General features: G+C 42.9%; 1 long non-coding RNA gene across 1 annotated transcript; it reads right to left on the bottom strand.

Moving 5' to 3' along the window:
• Positions 1-1,130: 1,130 nt before the first annotated feature.
• Positions 1,131-3,475, bottom strand: LOC122477621. Its single transcript, XR_006295742.1, has 3 exons — positions 3,289-3,475; positions 2,829-2,915; positions 1,131-1,351 (listed from the first exon to the last, which is right to left on the bottom strand). It is a non-coding gene; the product is annotated as an uncharacterized LOC122477621 (long non-coding RNA).
• Positions 3,476-7,294: the final 3,819 nt, after the last annotated feature.

The following is a 7,294-nucleotide window of genomic DNA, read 5'->3' on the forward strand; positions in this document are numbered from 1 at the left end:
ATTTCTTGAGGTCTATGTATCTGGAGAGAGTGTGTGCATGCACAAGCAAGGGAAGGGCAGGGAGAGAGGGAGAAAGAATCCCAAGCAGGCTCTGTGCTGTCACCAGAGAGTCCGATGTGGGGCTCAATCTCACAAACTGTGAGATCATGACCTGAGCTGAAATCAAGAGTTGGACACTTAACTGAGCCATCCAGGTGCCCCATCTCTGGAAATACATTTTATATCACAACCCAGTGGTGTGTGTGTGTGTGTGTGTGTGTGTGTGTGTGTGTGCGCGCGTGCGCGTGTGCTCACTGTGTATAACAGGAACGTGTCATAAAATATTTAATACATGTAATAACAGTTTTTTAGTTTGATTTATTTAAGTAATTTCTACACTCTATTTGGGACTTGAACTCAGAACCCCAAAATTGAGAGTCTCATGCATTTTCGACTGAGCCAGCCAAGTGCCCCAGGGATAACAATTTAATATATGTGATGCACTATGATATTTTCCATTTACTAAGTAATGTTATGTTATGATCTATTTTTAAAGGATTGGGACCCTGAAGCAACTCAAGAGCACATCCCCATTATCTTGGAAAACACTGATGTGAAATATGTGATGGTTATAATTTAGTGGTTATCATCATCATCATCATCATTAGTTGATACTAAATACCACCTTAGTTAATATGCAATTGCTTATCTAATAGTGTGTGTGCTGTTCAGTATACACTTATATGTTGCAAAAAATAGTCATTCCACCTATCAGAGGAAGGTAGGTGGCTAGCTACGTACACAATTAAAATTACTTTAGCAGGAGCTAGTCTATGTGGAACCACTTCTTAAAAAGAAAAACAATTCTCTTAATTTTGTTTTAACTTTGTGTATCAGTGATGTATTTGTAAATTGTATTGTCATTCCCACAGGGGAAAAGAAGAGAAAAATCAGATATACCTAAAAACTCAGAAACACCATTGTAAACAGACAAAAAAGGAGACTACATTGTACAGTCCATATAATCAAATACAAATTAAATTCCCACTTAATGCTAGCTCCCTTATTTTGTCTACCTCCTGTCCCTTATCAAAGTACTTCTCTCCTGCATTGTTAAGAATCTGAATTCCTGACTCGCAATGACACTTGCAATATATTTGGCTGAAAAAATAGTGGCCATACTTTTCTGATTACATGATGCATTTATTGTTTCCGGTTGTGTGGTTGTATATGAAAGGGAAACTATGGATTGAGTTTTATAAATCCATATTCCTTATATTCCATTTGATGTATCTTTTAGGTATAGCATATGCTATATCATTGTCTTGCTCGATTTTCATCTTGGAGGTGGTACTCTTGTTTTTCATTATACCTGGAATAAAAACACAGAGGAATTATTGTTGGTATAAATCGGTTAAAAGAACAACAGGTGTTATAGCTATATTATTCTGTAAATCGAACAAGGTGAGTTGACTATCTCAAACCCCACTCCTTCCCTTCCCTCACTTTCTGTCCCTTCACTGGTCCAGGATGAGGTGGCACAGCCTACTTGGAGCTGAAAGGTGTCCTGAGGCTCACACCCCCAGTAGATGGGTGAGGAGCGGTGGCTTGCTCATGGCAGGCAGTGAGCAAATATGCCAAAGATAAGGAAAAAGGACACCTTTCAGGAGGGGAGAAAGCTGCAAGCACAGCCGTGGCCTCCTGGCTCTTAGCGCTCTGCATCACGTGGTCTCAGAGAGTTCCAGGAGGGCCAAGACAGAAGAGAAACCACCAGAAGTGCCGCTCATAGGACTGCTGTGTGCGGTTGTAGAATTTGTGTGCTGCACAAAGGCACCTAGTGGGTGAGAGTGGGCAGTAAGGCTTGAAGATCAGCCTATGTTCTGTTTGCTATGCTAGGAACCCACAGGGCAGTATAAGCCCACAGAGGGTTCTCATTTCTAATATGTCCAGCAAGGGGGGATATGTGACTAATTCGTTAATCTCGAGGGGCACCTTTTCCCAAATCCATTTGTCCTGAGGGGGCATCTGTCTCCAGTTTGCACAAAAGTGCCATGTAGGCTATTGGTGGCCACACTGGTACCCTCTGCAGTCATGCAGCAGTGTCCCTGGGAATGGCTACGGATCCTCACTTGCCCTCAACTTCCCTTGATGTCCCTAGAGTAGTAGGGAAGGGCAGAAGGTAGGGCTCCTGCTTAGAAGGAGATCTGAGGGAGGTGACAGGTTAGAGATTGGTTTAGGAAGCTTGGGAAATAACTCGGAATTGTACAAGGAGCTGGAAATGTAGTTTTCCTGTGGCTAAAATGTTGAATGTTAATAAAATTAATGTAAAGCACTCCATGTCCAGTAGAATTATTTTACTGTATTTGCAAGTATCCACATCAAGTATTTGCCATCATTAATGTGGACCATTAAGGTTACAGTCCATTTGGTTTCTGGTCTGCTTTGTTTTAGGGTAAGAAGCCTCTTCATCAGACAATAAGAAAGGAAGTGTCAGGGAGGGGCCAAGACTAACACGACTTAAGTGTTATGATACCACGTAGATACTATTTACTTTGTAAGAAATTGAATCGTTTTTGCATACTGCATATCTCCAACAAATATTCACCTTCTGACTTTACTGATTGTCAAGTGTCGATTCCTGTCTTTTGAGATCAACAGAATTTTCGCTAGTATTCACACAAAACATGCAGAGCCAAACAAAAGACAAATAACCCGAAAGGATGCCGTAACACTTGCAGATCATCTATGTCTGGACTAATATTCTCTACCGCTAAAACATGTGCATCAAGTGACAATTACAGTCAGGTTCGTATGATCAGGGTTAGGAATGAGGATTTTGCGCGATATACCTGAATACTTTGATGGATATTCATTGTGTTGATATGCTTCGTTGTTTTCATTTGATTCATTTGGCAATCCATGGAGTTGTATGGGTGCTGCAAAATATTTGCAACTATTTACTTATCTTGAAAACTTGTCACAGGAAAATGTAATTACCCTAGGATATGATTGTACTTCCCCAGTGGCTAGTGGTACTTGTTTTTTAAAAGCTTTATTTATTTATTTTGAGAGAGTGAGCGAGAAAGTCGGGGAGGGGCAGAGAGAGAGAGAGAGAGAGAGAGAGGGGAGTGAGAGGATCCTGAGCAGGCTTCACGCTCCCAGAGCCGGATGTGGGGCTCGAGCTCACAAACTCTGAGATCATTAACTGAGCGGAAGTCAAGACTCAGATACTTAACCAACTGAGCCACCCAGGCGCCCCAGCTAGTGTTACTTTCTAAGCTTATTATTGTCCAGTTAATTTTTACTCACCAGAATCAGCTACGTGTAAATAAAGGTGACAGTCCACTAAAAGCACAAAAATAAAAAAGCAAAATAACTTAGGGCATTTGTCCATTATTTAAATATTTTAATTCTTTTATGGGAAAAAGTTTAACTGTGGCCCAGTTATCTGCTCCTCCTCTATCCTTTGAACCAAGGTGCTCTGCTGCCTTCAGGGTTCTGAAGTAGGGCCACTTACTATGAGGTCAGCACACATCACTATGATGGTATGGCCTCACAGAGTCAAGCCAGCCAGTGGGGTGACTGAGAGAATGAAGGGGCGGGCCGAGCAGGCTACCATAGCAGCTGTGGAATTAGCTCCCTGCCCTCAGAGAGCTTGTAGTTAGTAACAGGAAGCCGACAGACATCAGTGGTAATGCAGGCTGACTCACATCACGAGAATCCAACAGAGGAGGGAGTAGAATGTAGACAAACAGCAGGGATCTTGTGATCAAAATGCCTGGATTCCAATCCTGGTCCCTCACTTATCAGTTGACGTTCAGCAAGCGACTTGCTTTCTGAGTCTCAGTTTTCTCATCTGTAAAATGGGAGTGAAAATAGTACCTCTTGCATATGGTTACTGTGGTGGTTAAATAAGTTAATCAGTGTAACGTTCCCACAGCTGTGTCTGAACAAATGGCAGCTGTTGCTATTATACATGGGAGTATCTACATCCAGAGTAAACAAGTCCGTACGCTTCTAACCCCCGAGATGTTATGCAGAGACCTAAACCCAAGTGACTGCCTCCCAGAGTTTATTTTACGGAGGCAAAATGGATAATCCCCAAATGTGAAAATGGAAATGAAATGCAGGTGGCATACGGGAAGGTTGTTAGCCCCTTGCCCTTATCCTTGCCCTATCCAGAAGTTCTCATTAGGCACGAGGCAGTCTCAGGCTGCCCCTCTTCCACAGTCACGTAGAAGAGAGCGAGCCAGCAGGTCTTTGGACCCTTCCCAGACCCACTGAGATTAAGCATGGGATCCTGCCTGTCCTGTGTGAGAGCAGCAAAAGTCAGCTACCCTTCATGAATCTCGTGTGGATGATTGGTTTCGTACCCACCTGATAGCCCTAGGCTTTTTTCTTGTGGCAGGCTTTTGCTTTATTCCTCCAACACCCTATTCCTGTCTTCTTCCCATCATTCTCTGGCTGTGAGTGGCCCTTGTGAGGCCTTGGCCCTCGCTGTGTCTCTACCCTGATTTCTCAGGATTGCATCTCTGACTCATTCCTTCTGTAGTCGTTTGTCTTCAGACCTGGATCGATCCTGCTGTTTGTTCCCTTTTGTCTTCATGTTGGGCTATCGATCTTCCCATGGCATGGATGCTTTCGTCAGTGTATAAGTCAGGATTGTACCAGAGAAATAGAACCAATAGATATGTATGTCATACATACATACGTACATACATGCATATGTGTGTATATCCTATATAGAGAGAAGATATACATATAGTATATGAGTACATATATATTTTCTATATATCTGTATATCTCTATCTATCTATCTATGAATTGGCTTACACAGGTACAATTTTTTCTTCAGCCAAACCTCAGTTTTGTTCTTAAGGCTTTTCCACTGATCGGATGAGGCCCACTTCCATTGTTGAGGATAATCTCCTTTACTTAAACCGATTGTAGATGTTAATCATAGCTACAAAATACTTGCACAGGAGCACCCAGAGTAGTGTGTGATTGGATAATGACGTACTATAGCCTAGCCAAATTGACACGTAAAGCTAACTAAACATTACACCTAGTCTCTCCAAAATTCCCCCGAGGGCTAGTGAGTACATTGCTCCCCTTAGACTTGGTCTGTCTCTTGGCTTTAATATGCCATGTACCCAGCCTAGCTGGCTATCCCTACCCACCTGCAAGGATATGGCTCTATATGAATGATATTGACAGAGGTCTAGAGGGAAGCATGGGTTGGACAGCCATTTAATTCTGTTCTCATTTTATAATCCCTCTGGAGTTACAGGTAAGGCTTTAGTAAACAATGAGGCTTGAGGTAAACTAATACTGTATTGGTGATATATAAAACAGTGCACTGCAGACAATACTACGTTGGGAATCTTCTAGTCTGTGATTTTGGAAACTACTTCCCGTAGAGGACTTTAAAAATACAGATTCTCAGGTACCAACCCCCAAGACCTATTAATTCTGTGTCTTTAGGGAGATACTGCATATATACATTTGAAAAATCTTTTTCCTGGTGATTTGGACACTCCTGATATGGTCTGGCCTCCTCGTGTGACTGACTGACAAGGAAATTCTTATGACAATCTTTCAGCTGATCTATGCAACCTATACATTCTGTCTTTCAAAGTTCTCTTATTTCTAGGAAAGGGTTCCCTTTAGGGTTGATTCTCTGCCGTAAGATTAATTATGCGTTCTCCTCTCCTTCACTGTCTCCAGTTGCGCTACAACCTTCCACAAACAGGCTCAGCAGCACTCCCAAATCAGACCAGTCTGGCCCGCAGAGAGGGTACTAGAAGGGCCTCTGTACCCGTATGCAACACCTCCTTACAATCTGACTTTGGAGCATCAATCCTGGCTATTTTAACCAAGCTCTTCCCTTGTTCTCTGTGCTGCTGACAGCATCCCTTGCCTTGCTTTGCCGCCGTCAGAACCAGGGTTTGGCCTTTTTCTGAAAGTTACTCTTCTTTAACTAACACCCCGCCAGTGAACCAAAGTTCTAATGGCTGGACCTCAGCACTACTCTTTCCTTCTTAGCCTTGCTGCCTTCCTGTTTCCTTTCCTTTCTGCTGGTTCAGTCTCTATAATCTGGCTCCCACCCTCTTTTTGCCACTATCACTCTTTTGTGATCTCTGTGCCTTATGCTGTATTGGGGGATAATATTAATTCATACCTGTGCCTCACCAAATTGCTATGAGAAGATGAAATAAGCATTCTAGTCTAGAATTGTTTGGCTATTTGCCCAGCTCTCGTAGGTTACTGGTGCCTTGCCAAACTGTGGCTGAGCCTACTGTAGTCCAGTTGTCTCTTTGAAATGTGGTCCATTCTGCATGCAGAGTAGGGAGATCATAGACAAAAAACGTGACAGTGCCTCCTGGCAGCATGTGGCACGTAGGAAAGGAGAGACAGCAGGATCTGGCCTAAGATTGAGGCTGGAGATAGAGGAGAGGTGGCTTGATGAAATAAATCAGTGACACTAGTACAAAATGGGGGAGGATATCTGTTTTAACAGGAGAGTGTCATACGAAGAGCTCTGGAAATCTGAGTTAAACACAGATCTACTTACCTACGCACAGTAGCACAGCTACTAAAAATAGTTTAATGATTCGAGGCTACATCAGTTTTCTTTCGTCTTTACAACAACTCAATATGGGACAAGGCGTGCAAGGTATCCTCACATACTCCCGTGGTTTTCATTTCACTTATAGGCTGGTCACTTCCGGTTTAGATCTCTAGTTTGCACCTCTCCTGTGAAACTCTATCCAGCCTTCACGACATCTCCAATAGAATCACAAATTCAGTGTTTCCAAAAGAGAGTTCTTTAAAAAAAATTTTTTTTTAACATTTATTTTGGGGAGACAGAGCATGAGCAGGGAAGCGGTAGAGAGAGAGGGAGATACAGATTCTGAAGTAGGCTCCAGGTTCTGAGCTGCCAGCACAGAGCCTGATGTGGGGCTCGAACCTGCGAACCGGGAGATCGTGACTTGAGCCAAAGTCAGATGCTTAACCGACTGAGCCACCCAGGCGCTCCCCAAAAGAGAGTTCTTGATTCATACCTTCCTCCCTCAGATCTGTTCCTCCTCCTGTCTCCCCATCAATTACCTGGCATCACCATTCACCCAGTTACTTATGTCCATAACTAAGAGTTATCCTAGATTTCTTTTTTCCTTTACCTAGATTTTATTTTCCCTTACTACAGCACCAACTAACATCCTGTTGACTCTACCTCCAAAATACGTCCTGAATTTGAACTCTTCACATCACTCATTCTGCTTCCACCTGAATCGAACCATCAACATCTTTTGCC

The sequence above is a fragment of the Prionailurus bengalensis genome, chromosome X (genome assembly GCF_016509475.1).
Source record: "Prionailurus bengalensis isolate Pbe53 chromosome X, Fcat_Pben_1.1_paternal_pri, whole genome shotgun sequence".
In the NCBI taxonomy this organism is placed as follows: domain Eukaryota; kingdom Metazoa; phylum Chordata; class Mammalia; order Carnivora; family Felidae; genus Prionailurus; species Prionailurus bengalensis.